Source organism: Saimiri boliviensis, chromosome 12 (genome assembly GCF_048565385.1).
Source record: "Saimiri boliviensis isolate mSaiBol1 chromosome 12, mSaiBol1.pri, whole genome shotgun sequence".
NCBI lineage: Eukaryota > Metazoa > Chordata > Mammalia > Primates > Cebidae > Saimiri > Saimiri boliviensis.
Genome location: NC_133460.1, coordinates 34,771,879 through 34,788,068, shown reverse-complemented (window position 1 = coordinate 34,788,068; position 16,190 = coordinate 34,771,879). Strand labels below are relative to the sequence as shown.

At 50.3% G+C, this 16,190-nt stretch overlaps 1 protein-coding gene and 1 long non-coding RNA gene across 3 annotated transcripts in view; one reads left to right on the top strand and one right to left on the bottom strand.

The window, feature by feature from the left end:
- LITAF (lipopolysaccharide induced TNF factor) overlaps positions 1–2,324 on the bottom strand; it is a 39,442-nt gene extending 37,118 nt beyond the window's left edge. The window contains exon 1 of one of the 2 annotated variants that reach the window (XM_003928735.4): positions 2,181–2,324. The gene's annotated coding sequence lies outside the window, so the exon portion shown is untranslated. Of the gene's footprint in view, positions 1–1,746; positions 1,850–2,180 lie in introns of those variants that run through there. The other variant, XM_039477780.2, reaches the window with a different exon arrangement.
- On the top strand, positions 761–12,602 carry LOC141580569 (uncharacterized). Its single transcript, XR_012512811.1, has 3 exons — positions 761–923; positions 12,104–12,262; positions 12,528–12,602. It is a non-coding gene; the product is annotated as an uncharacterized LOC141580569 (long non-coding RNA).
- Positions 12,603–16,190: the final 3,588 nt, after the last annotated feature.

Below are 16,190 nucleotides of genomic sequence, written 5' to 3'. Positions count from 1 at the left end.
GCAGGAGAATCACTTGAACCCAGACGGGGTTGGGGGTGGGTTGCAGTGAGCCGAGATCACGCCACTGCACTCCTGCCTGGGCGACAGGACGAGACTCTGCCTCAAAAAGAAAAAGACAGAAGGAAATTGATCCTACAACTTAGATCAATCACCCAGTCACTTAATCCGTGAAAACATTACAAAGATACTTTCTTAAATGTGAATAAAAGCATCTATTATTCATGCCTCAAAGTAACAGGAAAGAGGGAAGATGGGCCTCCCTCACGGTAGATAGACAATTAAATGTTTCTTAGAGTGTGGTACGCATTTAGTTCCCAGAGCAAGGGCTGGTGGAGAAGAAAGCCAAGTGCTACATGGGTGTTATTCTATGCCAGGTAAAGCAAGTCACACGCCATCCAGATCCTGCTCCAACTGATAAAACCAAAACACTGGTGGAATTCCAGATACCAGCTTGCACTTCTCTCTGCAGGCATCTGGGTTAGTCCTAAATAGGAAGTCCTAAAAAGAGCCACTCTGAGAAGGCAGGGGGTGAGAGGGCAGATGAGGCAGCTAAGCACACATTACCGCAAATCAGGACTTTCCTAAAGAGGACCCCCAACCTGGGCTTCAGGTCTTTGATCCAGCATCAGTTCACTAGGCCATGAGGAGGGAGTTATCCTCTTTGGGAAGATCAGTAGGAGCTTGGAAGGCCCCGTGGCTTCCAGAAACGGTAGATTTCCCAGTGACCACTGCTCAGTCCAACAGCCAGTGACATCAGCTCCACTCTTGGGAAGTAGAAAACCAGTGAAGGTCCAACTAGCCTGGTCCCTGAAGCATGCCTGGCCCTTCCAGAACACACACCTTTCTCCTATCACCCTGATCCCAAAGAGCTTCGGGCAGACCACCAAGTGACCAGTTAGATCCACAGTGACCTGCAAACCAAGGTATGACCTGCAAACCAAGGGGAGGGTATGTGCCTAGCTTGGCAGGGAGGAGCGAGGTCCACTTCTGCCACCAGTCACCAGCTGGTTCCACCGGCACCTAGCCAGCTCCTGCCGTGGACGGTGAGCTGCGTCTGGGCCCAGAGCTGGGTGCCCTGAGCAGTGAAAGGACCCTTGCGCTCGCGGGGTGCCCACCTTACCCCACGGGGAGGGGCAGGGCCTGACGACCACGGCTCGCTTCGCTCTCTACTTCCACCTCCCCAGGGTGTCCCAGGGCCCTCGGGGGTCCGTCCCGGATCTTGCGCGCAACCCACGGGGGGCGGGAGAAGAAACGCGGATACCCGAGTCCGGAGAAGCCAAATGTATGCAAACAGCGTTCGGGAATTCGTTGGGGTTTTGTTCTGTTTTTGTTTCTGAAGCCCCGGGTGGTATTTCTGGAACTCTCAACCTGAGTCACCAGAGCGAATCGCGCCTTTTTCTAAAAAGTCTCCTCTCCGGGAGTGGGACGCGCGTTCGGGTGGAGGCCGGACGACCCCGCCACGCGCGATCCGGCCACTCCGGGGCGCAGGAGCCGAACCCAACCGGAGACGCGGCCGCGACCGGCGCCGGGAGGACCGACCCCGCCCCGGCCGGGCCCCCACGCCCTTCGCCGCCGCTTGATGCCCGCGCCCCGCCCCCGCGCCCCCGGCCTCCCGGGAGCCCCCAGCCGAGGGTGCGGTGCCGGGGACCCCCGGCAGGTGCCGGCGCCACTGACCCCGTGCTGTCCCTCGCTGCCCCCCGCGCCCCGGCGTCCCCACGCCCCGCTCCCGGCCCGCGCCGCACTCACCGCCGCCCGCGCCGACTGTCGAGCCAGGAGGTCTGAGCGGGCAGCGCGGGAGCCCCGAGAAAAGGGCCGGGCGGCGGGGGCGGGGGCGGGGGCTGGACCCGCCGGGGCGGAGCGCGGCCGGCACGGGCTTCCGGCTCCTCCCGCCCCCGCGGCCCGCACCTGGGCCCCAGCCCAGACCAAGGCTCGTTCCCTGCCTCACTCTGATCGCCCCCAAGCTCCACCCTACACCCCGCTCCCTTGCCACCCCGGTGGCCCGTCTCACCCGCCAGACGCCTCGCGCCGCCCTGGTGTCTCCCCCACTTCTCCGATCCTCCCCCTGCCTCCGGTGCTAGCACCCCCGCCCCGCCCCCGACAGCCGGACCCTCCCTCCGGATTTGCCGCTGGCGGCTCTCCCCACTCCCCCCTCACCACTTCCAGGCGGCGGGACCACCTACCTCGACCCCGACCCCGCGCTGGGGCGCTCCCAGCCCTCAGGAGGGCGGCCCTTCTCTTCTGTAACTCTACAGACGCGACCCGGCAGCCCCAGACACTCCCTGTGCCTTCGGGCAAGTACCCACTCTCTCTGAGCTCGGTTTCCTGTCTGCAAAATGGGCGCAATCGCAGTCCCCGTGTCGTAAGACCCACTGGGAGTTAACTGGGAAGATGGGGGTGAAGTTTCAGCGCGGGGTAGATGTTAGGTAAGACGTATCAGCTGCCTCTCGGCTCTGCGCCCCCGGGGTGGCCGGTGGCCCCACGTAGACCTTTTTCAGCCATCACTGAAAGTTCTGGAAATCAGTAGCTCCTGTTTCCACATCTGCCCCTAAATGGGTGCCATCTGCCCGTCTGCTTGGAGCCCCATCGGCCGGCTGCAGTGGTAACAGCAGCAGCCTGAATCCAGAAGGCTCTCTGGGAACCAATCATTAGAGGGAATTAAGAAGCCTGCCTGGCTTTGAGAGTATACAGGGCCGGGAGATGGGCAGAACCCTGACGTGGCCATCCAGAGACAAATGCCATTTGGACAGGGAGCTTCCGAGCCCCTCCGGTGCTCAAACCCCATGCCTTTAACCTGAGATCTTAAAGATACTGAGGCCCAGCTAGGGAGTGTGGTTTGTCCTGGGTCCCGCAGCAAAGTGTCCCCAGACCCAAGTTCTTGCCACATTTCGCCATGTTCGCTGATGCGCCACCCGCAGCTGTGGTGAGGTACCAAGTTGGAGGGGATTTCAAAGTTCTCCCAGACATAGGAGGTTGCCACGTAGGTATTATTAGTGTGGGCAACCTTTTACTGCTTTTAAAACATGAAGGGCGTGGGTGCACTGGCTCGTGCCTGTATGCCCAGCACTTTGGGAGGCCGAGGCTGGAGGATCACTTGAGCCCAGGAGTTCGAGACCAGGCTGGACAACATAGTGACACTCCATCTCTATTAAAAAAAAAAAAAAAAAAAAAAAAAAGTTTTTTAATTAGCTGGGATTGGTAGCAGGCAAGTGCCTGCTACTGAGGAGGCTGAGGTGGGAGGATTGCTTGAGCTCAGGAGGTTGAGGTTGTAGTGAGCTATGATCAAGACACTGCACTCTAGCCTGAGTCACAGAGCAAGACACTGTCTCTAAAAAATAAAGGAAATGGGATTATGCCCAACCTCTGCCATTCTCCATTCTCAGGATGCAACCATGGCTTGCAAAAGTAACGGTTACTATCCTTACATTAAAATAGAACATCACGGACCATCGCTAGGCAGACATAACACCTTGGGAAAATCTCACAGAGAAAAATGTTCAAGAAACATCCCTATGTGAATGTCTTTCTTCCGTCCTTTCTTTCTACCTCCCTCCCCCCATCCTTCCTTCCTCCCTCCCTCCCTCCCTCCCTTCCTTTCTTCCTTCTTTCCTTCCTTCCTGTAAAACACAGTAGCAAGCCTGAATTTTCTTCTGTCCTTTACTGAATACCACCACATCTTCATTTGTTTTTCTACTGCTGAGCAGCAACAAGAGACGGCTTTGTGTTTTTATCCATCCTAACCACGTACCGCAGCTGTGAGCTTGCAGTTATTTATGGGGAGAGCTATAAAACTGTAACTCTTTTCTTTGATCCCCCAAAAAAACCACAGATTGAATTTCCAACCCAAGGCTTCCAACCAGGGGATAAAAGTAAACTGGGCCTCATGATCATCTTGATAGATGGAAAAAACATTTGTCAAAATCCAACAATGCTTTTATGATATTAAAAAAAAAAAAAAAACCCAAACTAGAAATAGAAGGGAATTTCCTCAACCTCAGGGCATCTATAAAAATCCCATAGAATATGACACACTTAATGATAAAAGACTGGATGTTTTCCCCCTAAGAACAGGAACAAGCCAAGGTGCCCATGCTGATCACTTGTGTGCAACATTGTCTTGGAGGTTCTGGCCATTGCAATTAGGCAAGAAAAATAAAAGCATCCAGATTAAAAAGGATAAAGTGAAGCTATCTCTATTCACAGATGATTTCATCCTGTATGTAAAAACCCTATAGAATGGACCGGGCACAGTGGCTCACGCCTGTAATCCAAGCACTTTGGGAATCCGAGGCAGGTGGATCATGAGGTCCGGAAGTCAAGAGCAGCCTGGCCAAGATGGTGAAACCCCGTCTCTACTAAAAATACAAAAATGGCCGGGCGTGGTGGCTCACGCCTATAATCCCAGCACTTTGGGAGGCCAAGGCGGGTGGATCACGAGGTCAAGAGATCGAGGCCATCCTGGTCAACATGGTGAAACCCCGTCTCTACTGAAAATACAAAAATTAGCTGGGTATGGTGGCACACGCCTATAATCCCAGCTATTCAGGAGACTGAGGCAGGAGAATTGCTTGAACCCAGGAGACAGAGGTTGCGCTAAGCAGAGATCGCGCCATTGCACTCCAGCCTGGGTAACAAGAGCGAAAATCTATCTCAAAAAAAAAAAAAAAGAAAAAATACAAAAATTAGCCAGGAGTGGTGGTGAATACCTGTAATTCCAGCTACTCGGGAGGCTGAGACAGAGAACTGCTTCAACCCAGGAGGCAGAGGTTGCAGTGAGCCAAGATTGCACCACTGCACTCCAGCCTGGGTGAAAGAGCCAGAATCCATCTCAAAAAACAAACAAACAAACAAACAAACAAAAAACAGAAAAAACCCTAAAGAGTGTACAAAATACCTATTAGAGCTAATAAACCAGTCCAGCAAAGTTGTGGGATTTAAGATCAACATACAAAAATCAGTCGCTTTCTTTTTTTTTTTTGAGACAAGGTCTCTGTCACCTAGGCTGAAGTACAGTGCCTTGATCACAGGTCACTACAGTCTTGATGTCCTGAGCTCAGGTAATCCTCCCACCTCAGCCTCCTCAGTAGCTGAGACTACAGGCATATACCACTGTGCCTGGCTAATTTTTTTGTAGTTTTTTGTACAGACAGGGTTTTGCAATGTTGCCCAGACTGGTCTCAAACTCCTGGGCTCAAGCCATCCACTTGCCTGGGTCTCCCAAAGTGCTGGGATTACAAGTGTGAATCACCATGCCCAGCCAACCACATTTCTATACACTAGCAATGAGCAATCCAAAAATGAAATTAAGAAAACAGTTGCATTTACAATAGCCTCAAAATGATAGAAGCTGGGTAGGAGGCACATACCTGTAGTCCCAGCTACTCAAGAGGCTGAAGCAGGACGATCCCCTTGAACATGAGAATTTGAATCCAGCCTGGGAAACATAGCAAGACCCCATTTCAAAAAAAAAAAAGAGAGAGAGAGAGCAAGCGAGGCAATGCAATACTTAGGAAAACGTCCAACTAAGGAAGTTCAATACCTATACACTGAAAACTACAAAACATTGTTGGAAGGAAATTAAAGGAAACCTAAATAAATGGAAAGACACAGAAGATTTAATATTGTTAAAGCAGTATATCAGTCAGAAATCTATCAAAGAAAGAGAGAAGATATATACATTTACAGATGGTACCAGACTTAATGATGGTTCAGTGATGATTTTTTTGGCTTCATGATGGTGATATACATTCAGAAGAAACTGTACTTGAACTACTCTTACAACCATTCTGGGTCTGTTGTTGTGGTTTTTGTTGTTTTGTTTTTGTTTTTGAGATGGTGTCACACTCTGTAACCCAGGCTAGAGTGCAGTGGTGTAATCTCAGCTCACTGTAACCTTCACCTAGGTTCAAGCAATTCTCCTGCTTCAGCCTCCTGAGTAACTGGGACTACTGGTGCGTGCCACCACATCCAGCTATATTTTTTATTTTTAGTAGAGACTGGGTTTCACCATGTTGGCCAGGATGGTCTCGATCTCTTCACCTCATAATCCGCCTGCCTCAGCCTCCCAAAGTGCTGGGATTCCAGGCATGCACCACCACACCCAGCCACACGCATTCTGTTTTTACCTTTTAGTATAGTATTCAGTAAATTACATGAGATATTCAATATTTTATCATAATACAGGCTTTGTGTTAGATGTTACTGCCCAACTGGAGGCTAATGTAATAGTTCTAAGTATGTTCAAGGTAGGCTAGGCTAAACTTTGAGCGTCAGTAGGTTAGGTATTATTAAATGCTTTTTTTTTTTTTTTTTTTTTTTGAAGACATCATTTCATTTTGTTGCCCAGCCTGGAGTGCGATGGCTCACTGCAACCTCCACCTCCCGGGTTCAAGCGATTCTCATGCCTCAGCCTCCTGAGTATGAGATTACAGGGTGCACCACCATGCCTGGCTAATTTCTGTGTTTTTAGTAGAGATGGGGTTCCACCATGTTGGCCAGGGTGGTCTGGAACTCCTGACCTCAAGTGACCCACCCGTCTCAGCCTCCAAAAGGGCTTGGATTACAGGCGTGAACCACCGCGCCCAGCCTAAATGCATTTTTGACTTACAGTATTTTAAACCTACAATGGATTTATCAGGACATAAGCCTGTCGTAAATTGAGGAGCATCTATCTATCTGTAGAGAGAGACAGAGACACAAAGAGAGATTTCAAGGAATTGACTTACACAGTTGTGGGGGCTGGCAAGATCGAAATCTGTAGGGCAGGCTGGCCGACTGGAAACTCTTGGGCAGGAACTAAAGCTTCACCCATAGTGGGATTCTTCCAGTTATGCTTTTTATTTTTCTTTTAGAGAGGATCTCATTCTGTCATCGAGGCTGCAATGCAGTGACATGATCATGGCTTACTCTTACCTCGACCTCCTGGGCTCAAGTGATCCTCCCACCTCAGCCTCCCAAGTGGCTGAGACCACAGATGTGTACCACCACTCCTGGCTAATTTTGTTTTTTTTTAAGAGATGAGATCTCCCTATGTCTCCCAGGTGGTTTCGAACTCCTGGGCTCAAGTGATTCTCTCACTTCGGCCTCCCAAAGTGCTGGGATTACAGGTATGAGACACCCTGCCTGGCCACAGTTTTGCTATTAATGCCTTTCAATTGATTAATTAGGACCATTGGATTACCAAGGATGGTCTCCTTTACTTAAAGTCAACTAAAATTAACCACATCTGTAAAATACTTCTACGGCAGCATCTAGATTGGTGCTTAGTTGAATAACTGGTACTACAGGCTAGCCAAGTTGATGTGTAAAAGTAATGATCACGAACAGCAAATGCTTCCTAAACTGATGTACAGATCCAATGTCATCTCTGGCTGTTGTTGTTGTTTGTTTTGAGATGGAGTCTCGCTCTGTCACCCAGGCTGGAGTACAGTGGCACGATCTTGGCTTACCACAACCTCTGCCTCCTGGGTTCAAGCTATTCTCCTGCCTCAGCCTCACAAGTAGCTGGGACTACACGACCTACTGTTTCTGTTTGTTTACAGTTTGTTTTTGAGACAGAGTCTCACTCTATTGCCCATGCTGGGTTATGATAATGCCGTCATAGCTCACTGCAGCCTCAAACTCCTGGGCTCAAGCAATCCCTCCCACCTCAGCCTCCAGAGTAGCTGGGGCTACAGGAGTACACCACACCACACCTGGCTAATTTTTAAATTGAACTCCTGGGCTAAAGTGATCCTCCCACCTCCACCTCTCAAAGGCATGAGCCACTGCACCTGGCCCACACTTTCTGATTTTAAAACTTACTACAAAGCGACAGTAATCAAAGTATGTGGTTCTGCATAAGAATAGGCATAGAAATCAATGAAATAAAATTGAGAGTTTACATATAAACCATAAATCCATGGTATATGGATGTCAAGACCATTCAATAAAGAGTCTTTTTTTTTTTTTTTTTTTGAGACAGAGTCACACTCCATCACCCAGGTTGGAGCCCAGTGGCATGATCTTGGCTCACTGCAACCTTCACCTCCCGAGTTCAAGTGATTCTCCTGCCTCAGCCTCCCAGATAGCTAGAATTATAGGCATCTACCACCACACCTAGCTAATTTTTGTATTTTTAGTAGAGATAGGGTTTTGCCATTTCGGGCAGGCTAGTCTCAAACTCCTGACCTCAAGCAATCTGCCCACCTTGGCCTCCCAAAGTGCTGAGATAACAGGCATGAGCCACCATGCCCAACTGAGAGTCTTTTTGACAAGTGGTGCCGAGACAACTAGATACGCAAATGCAAAAGAATGAAGTTGGATCCCTACCTCACATCATATAAAAATGCTGACTCACATAACTCTTAGAAGGAAACAACAGCATAAATCTTAATGATCGTGGATCTGGCAACAAATGTTTCATAAATATGAAAACAAATGCATAAACAATGAAATAAATAAATTGGACTTCATCAGAATGGAAAACTTTTGTGTGTCAAAGGACACTATCAGGAGAGTAAAAAGACAACCCACAGAAGGGAAGAAAATGTTTGCAAATCATATATCTGATAAGGGTCTAGTATTCAGATTATACAAAAAACTTTTACAACTCAACAATAAAAAGACAACACACAACCTAGTCTAAAAATGGGCACTGGGGCCAGGTGCAGTGATGCACACCTGTAATCTCAGCACTTTGGGAGGCCAAGGCGGGCAGATCACAAGGTCAGAAGTTTGAGACCAGCCTGGCCAATATGGTGAAACCCTGTCTCTACTAAAAATACAAAAATTAGCCAGGCATGGTGGTAGATGCCTGTGGTCCCAGCTACTAGGGAGGTGAGGTGGGAGGATCACCTGACCCTGGGAGGTCAACACTGCAGTGAGCAGAGATCATGTCACTGCAATCCACCCTGGATGACAGAACAAGAGCCCGTCTCCAAAAAAAAAAAAAAAAAAAATGGGGGCCAAAAGACTAGAATAGACCTTTCCCCCAAAGAAAATATACAAATGGCCAAGAAGCATGTGAAAAGATGTGAGATACCGCTGGTCAGCAAGGAAATGCAAATCAAAACCACAATGAGATACCTCTTCATAACCACTACGATAGCTACAAAAAAAAATTTTTGCCTGGGCACGGTGGCTCACACCTGTTATCCCAGCAATTTGGAAGGCCGAGGAGGGGAGATCATTTGAGGTCAGGAGTTGGAGACCAGCCTGGCCAAGATGGTGCCACTGCACTCCAGCCTGGGTGACACAGTGAGATTCTGTCTCAAAAAAAAAGATGCTGGGCCGGGAGCGGTGGCTCAAGCCTGTAATCCCAGCACTTTGGGAGGCCGAGGCAGGTGGATCACGAGGTCAAGAGATCGAGACCATCCTGGTCAACATGGTGAAACCCCGTCTCTACTAAAAATACAAAAATTTAGCTGGGCGTGGTGGCTCGTGTCTGTAGTCCCAGCTACTCAGGAGGCTGAGGCAGGAGAATTGCCTGAACCCAGGAGGCGGAGGTTGCGGTGAGCTGAGGTCGTGCCATTGCAGTCCAGCCTGGGTAACAAGAGCAAAACTCCATCTCAAAAAAAAAAAAAAAAGATTCTGGAGCTAGATTTTGGTGGTGATTGCAAAACACGACATGCCACTGAATTGTACAGTTTAAAATAGTTAAAATGTTAAACTTTATTATGAGAATTGTATCTCAACTTTAAAAAAAAGAAGTAAACCAGGCATCTATGCCGGCATAGCAGGAGGAGGTCAGGCAGGCCGTGGTTTTATAGGATAGCCAACAATACCCCAAGAATCACAGGGACCAAAAAGGAAGATGTTTTTCCTCCAGGTGTATTTGAAACTTCAGACACGAAGTGGCCAGAGAGGGAGAAACTGGTTTCCTAAAAGAATGCAGACTGTGATCCCACTTATTTTGTTACAAAGCACTGGGGTCCGTTGGGGGGAAATGGGGGAGGGGCGGGGAGTGGGGAGGTGGGAAGAGATAGCATGGGGAGAAATGACAGATACAGGTGAGGGGACGGAAGGCAGCAAACCACACTGCCATGTGTGTACCTGTGCAACAATCTTGCATGTTCATCACATGTACCCCAAAACCTAAAATGCAATAAAAATAAATAAATAAATAAATAAATAATTAATTAAAAAAAAGTAGCAGGAGTAACTAAAAGTATGTTAAGCCACAGATGCAAATATGATACATTAAAAAAAAGAAAAAAGAAAAAAAGAAAAAAGAAAAAAACATACATACCTGGAGGAAAAGTTTTTCAAGAAAAAAGAACGTTATAGAGGCCGGATATGGTGGCTCATGCCTGTAGTCCCAGCACTTTGGGAGGCCGAAGTGGGTGGATCGATTGATGACAGGATTTTGAGACCAGCATGGACAGCATGGTGGAACCTTGTCTCTACTAAAAATACAAAAATTAGCTGGGCATGGTGGCACACGCCTGTAATCCCAACTACTCCGGAGGCTGAGGCAGGAGAATCATTTGAACCTGGGAGGCGGAGGCTGCAGTGAGCTGAGATGATGGCACTGCCCTCCAGCCTGGCAACATAGTGAGACTCCCTGAGTAATGGAAGTAGGGAATTTTTCGTCCTTTTGCTACTCTCCATTTTCTTTTTTTTTTTTGAGACAGAGTTTCGTTCTTGTTACCCAGGCTGGAGTGCAATGGCGCAATCTCGGCTCACCGCAACCTCCGCCTCCTGGGTTCAGGCAATTCTCCTGCCTCAGCCTCCTGAGTAGCTGGGATTACAGGCACGCGCCACCACGCCCAGCTAATTTTTTGTATTTTTAGTAGAGACGGGGTTTCACAATGTTGACCAGGATGGTCTCTATCTCTTGACCTCGTGATCCACCCGCCTCGGCCTCCCAAAGTGCTGGGATGACAGGCTTGAGCCACTGCGCCCGGCCCTTTTTTTTTTTTTTTTTTTTTTTTTGAGATGGAGTTTCTCTCTTGTTTCCCAGGCTGGAGTGCAATGGCGCGATCTTGGCTCACCGCAACCTCCGCCTCCTGGGCTCAGGCAATTCTCCTGCCTCAGCCTCCTGAGTAGCTGGGATTACAGGCACGTGCCACCAGGCCCAGCTAATTTTTTGTATTTTTAGTAGAGACGGGGTTTCACCATGTTGACCAGGATGGTCTTGATATCTCGACCTCGTGATCCACCCACCTCGGCCTCCCAAAGTGCTGGGATTACAGGCTTGAGCCACCGCGCCCGGCCGCTACTCTCCATTTTCTAATGTTTCAAGAAAAAACACAAGTTGGTTATTTAAAAAAACTAATTTCTGGCCAGGCACGGTGACTCTTGCCTGTAATCCCAGCACTTTGGGAGGCCGAGGCAGGCCTATTGCCTGACTGGCAGGAGTTCAAGACCAGCCTGACCACCATGGAGAAATCCTATCTCTACTAAAAATACAAAAAATTAGCCGGGCATGGTGGCAGCTACCTGTAATCCCAGCTACTAGGGAGGCTGAGGCAGGAGAATCACTTGAACCTGGGAAGCAGAGGTTGCGGTGAGCCGAGATCACGCCCTTGAACTCCAGCCTGGGTAACAAAAGTGAAACTCCGTTTTTTAAAAAAACTAATTTGCAAAAAAGGAACCCAGTTGCCAGTAAACAGCCCCCACTGACTGGTCTGCGTTACCCATTAACAAGGAATTCCGGTCACTCATGTTTCCACAACACCTTTCCATTGCCAAAACATGCTTCCTACCGACATCACACACGCTTTATCCTGCAAAAGGCCCATGCACCAGGGATTCTTCCAGCTGAGTTATGCAGATGAGGCCAGGAGGCCAGGAGGCTTGCCTGGGGTTGCACCCCCAACCCCGATCCTGGCTCAGTGGCCTGGCCCTGACCCTGGCCAGACCCTTTGTTACTGCTGCTGCCAAGATGGAGCTGAAACGGGGTGAGCTCCTGTGCAAAGGGAGGCTTTAAGGGTTACTGGATCTAGCCCGTAACTATGCAGGATGCCCAGTTAATCTGAATCCCAGAGAAGCAGCAAATGACTGTTTGTCATTTGTCTAAGTGTGTCCCAAATGCTGCAGATCTGTAATATGTCCCTAGTACTGCGTAAGACATACTTAAACTAAACAATCATTTGCTGTTTCTCTGGAATTCATATGTACCTAGGCATCCTGGATTCCATCTGGCAGTGCGCCCCTGAGCTCCGCCTCTGCCAGGACAGGAGATCCGAGCCGGCAGGCGGCCTGGCTCCAAGTCCACGGGCAGTCCCTGCTCATCGTCTGTGGGTGATGGCTCCTGCAGCCAGTGGCCCAGATAGAGGCCCAGGTGAGCTTCCCAGGCCCTGTCATTAATGGGTCAACCCTTCCCCTTGGGGCGTGGGAGAGCATTCCAGAACTGGCTGGGCCTCCATCTTCACCAGGGCCAGGAGAAGCAGCCCAGCCGGATGGCAGGTGGGGCCGTTCGCACCTGCCCAGAGTGAGGCCCCAATTCCCTGCTTCAGGACAGGGGCCCTGTAAACCACAGAGAGAGCATGTTCTCAGGATGGGAGGCCTGATCCCCTTAGTGACACACAGTGTCCTCTTGGCTACAGGAATTGTGCTGCCTGCCTGTGTTTCTGTCTAACAAAACATACCCAGGTCACAGCATCTGATGCGGAATGAACCCCCAATGGAGGAGGAGGAGGAGGAGGAGGAGGAGGAGGAGAAGGAGGAAGTAGGGGGAGGAGGGGGGTGGGAAGGAGGAAGATGAGAAGGGGGGAGGAACGGGAGGAGGGGCAGAGGAGGAAGAGGAAGACGGAGAGTAGAGGGGGAGGAGGAGGGGGAGGAGGAGAGGGAGAGGAGCAGGGAGAGGAGGGGGAAGCAACTGGGGAAGAGGGAGGAGGGTGAGAGGGAGGAGGAGAGGGCAGCGGGAGGAGGAGGGGGAGGAGAATGGGGAGGCAGGGGGGAGGAAGGAGGAGGGGGAGGAGTAGTTGGGGGGAGGAGGGCGGGGAGGAGGAAGATAGTGATGGGAACACAAGCTGAGTACCCACTGCGTGCTGGGCCCTGGAATGTCAAAGCACTTTGGCATCCACCATCTCATTTTCTCCTTCCAGCCATCCAGCTGTTTTACAGATTAGACAACTGAAGCCCAGACAGGTTAAGTAACCTGCCTCGAGTCACACAGCAAGAAGGTAACTAGAGGTGAAATTTGTACCAGGTCTGGCGGATTCCTGACGTCATCCAGCAGCTGTCTCACCCGCTCAGGTGATGTCCCAGGAACCAAGCACCGTTTCAGGAGCTAGAACTGGGGTCACAAGATAGGGGTCCCAACTCCCTTGAAGGGAGTTTATGTTCTGGTCAGGAGCAGGGGAGGAAAAATCCATAATAAACAAGTACCCTGTGACTTCGGGGTCACCTACTGGCACTTTCTCTTCCTTGTAGCCTCCAGGAAACACACATTTTTATGACACGGAAGCATTTCACTCTTTGAGCTCCATTCCACAACACGGTGGGGGTATGGGGAGGGGATGGGCAGTGGAGGGTGGCTGGAATGTGAGTCACAGAACTATAGTCGTCTAACCAACAGTCACAGTCACATGGGCCACCAGTCACCGCTCTCCTAGCAACCCTATAAGGGAAATATTGTCATCTCCACTTTACACACGTGGCAACAGAGGCCCAGAGAGGTCAGGCATGTTGTCAAAGGTCACACAGCCAGCACATGGCAGCAGCAGGATTTGAACTCAAGCTGTCTGGCTCCAAGTCCGTGCTTAGTCCCAAGTTCTAAGTTCTTGGAGCTTAGAATTTTCTGGATGGCCCAGACCTGTGACTTTCCGGCCACAGAACCGAAGAACCTTTCCTTCCAAAGGAAGCCTTAACTCATAGAACAGAAACAAGCAGTTCTGTGTGAGATGAGGCAAGTCCCTGCCCTCGGCAGTCTGAAGGAAAGCCGTCTGCCCGCTTCCCCGCTCCAGCCCTGTCATTTTATAGCTGAGGCCCAGAAAGGGGCTGAGAAGCTGAAGACCCCACAGCCAGGCTGGAATTGGGACAAAACCTAGCATGGGTTTTTTGCTTTCTTTTTTCTCCTTAGAGACAGCGTCTCACGCTGTTACCCAGGCTGGAGTGCAGTGGCACCATCACAGCTCACTGCAGCCTCTACCTCCTGGGCACGGCAATCCTCTCGCCTCAGCCTCCCAAGTGGTCAGGACTACAGGCATGCGCCACCATGCCCGGCTAATTTTTATTTTTTTGAGAGATGGGGTCTTGCTATGTTTCCCAGACTAAACTTGAACTCTTGAGCTCAAGTGATCCTCCTGCCTTGGCCTCCCAAGGGAGGGGCTGGGATTACTGGCATGAGCCTCTGTGGCCAGCCAAACCCCGGCACTCATGGGTCTCCATGCGAGTTCCTCCCCTCTCTTGAGGCATCCACTGAGGCCTCACTGTCTCTCCAGGGCTGAGTCTTTTTTTTTTTTTTGGCCCAGAAAACTGGGCTTGCAAAGGACTTTCTTGTCTGGGGTTTTCTCCCAGATACACCGTGACTGGGCTGATTCTGTGTTTCCTGGAACTTGAACCTTCACATCAGTGTTAGTCCTTCAGCTGGGGCGCCTCGCAGGAGCTTCGGTGGCACAAGGCGGGTGTCTCTTCCTGAGGCCAGAAGGGAAACACAGTTAGGGAGCCGTGCCTGTGTGTATCAGGAAGCCACGGGTTGCTCAACCTCCCCTGGGGTAACTGCGGCTTACAACACAGCCAGGCCCCCTTTAGTTTTAGGAAATGGTGACAGAAGCGGTGATGACGATGACTTGGCTTTCAGAGTTCTCTCTGGTCACTTTCACAGCCGCAACAGAACCTGAGCCAGCCCCTCCCTTCCAGAACCTCTGTTTTCCCCTCTCTCAGCGGCCCCCACCCCTCCCCATGGTCACAACAATGAGATAAAGCAGCCTGAACCATGCCTCATTCGGTGATTTTTTCTTCTTTTTCTTTTTCTTTTCTTTTCTTTTTTTTTTTTTTTTTTTTTTTTTTTTTTTTTTTTTTGAGACAGAGTTTTGCTCTTGGCGCCCAGGCTGGAGTGCAGTGGCACAATCTTGGCTCACTGCAACGTCCGCCTCCCAGGTTCAAGAGATTTTCCTGCCTCAGCTTCCTGAGTAGCTGGGATAACAGGCACCCGACACCATGCCCAGCTAATTTTTGTATTTTTAGTAGAGACGGGGTTTCATGTTGGCCAGGCTGGTTTTGAACTCCTGACCTCAGCTGATCTGCCCGCCTCAGCCTCCCAAAGTGCTGGGATACAGACATGAGCCACTGTGCTGGGCCCTTTTTGAGGGGGACAGAGTCTTGCCCTGTCACCCAGGCTAGAGTGCAGTGGCGCAATCTCAGCTCACTGCACCCTCTGCCTCCCAGGTTCCAACGATTCTCCTACGTCAGCCTCCGGGTAGCTGGGATTACAGGCACGCGCCACCATGCCCGGCTAATTTTTGTATTTTTAGTAGAGACAGGGCTTCACCATGTTGGCCAGGCTGGTCTCGAACTCCTGACCTCAGATGATTCACCCACCTCAGCCTCCCAAAGTGCTAGGCTTACAGTCGTGAGTCATTCAGCTATTATAATGATGGTGATGCTGCTGACTTTAAGCTCCCCTTCCACCCAAAACAAAACCCTGCAAGGCTCATGAGTGGTCAGGCATGTTGTCTTCTCATTTGGCATGCTTTCTTCTAACTGCCCCCCCTCTTCACCTATTTGACACATACTGTGGGAAATAGGAAAGTTCCTTTGTAAAGTTTCCTTTTTTGTTAAAGAGTAAGTGTGCTCAGCTGGACACAGTGGCTCACGCCTGTAATCCCAGCATTTTGGGAGGCCTAGGCAGTCGGATCATGAGGTCAGGAGTTCAAGACCAGCCTGGCCAGTATGGTGAAACCCCATCTCTACTAAAAATACAAAAATTAGCTGGGCGTGGTGGTGCACGCCTGTAGTCCCAGCTACTCAGGAGGCTGAGGCAGGAGGACCACTTGAACCTGGGAGGCCGAGGTTGCAGTGAGCAGAGATCGTGCCACTGCACTCCAGCCTGGGTGACAGAGCAAGACTCTGTCTCAGAGAGAGAGAGAGAGAGAGAGAGAGAGAATAAGTGTGCTAATAACTTCGTTAAGCCCCATCCTATGTAGCTGCTAGACATGCCATGCTTACCGGCATGTAGGACATTCTTTGTCCTTGTACTTTAACCAAGGTGTCTGTGCTGGACGTGCTCACAGGCATGTCCCAGCCCTCCACTGCTTTTACTTGTT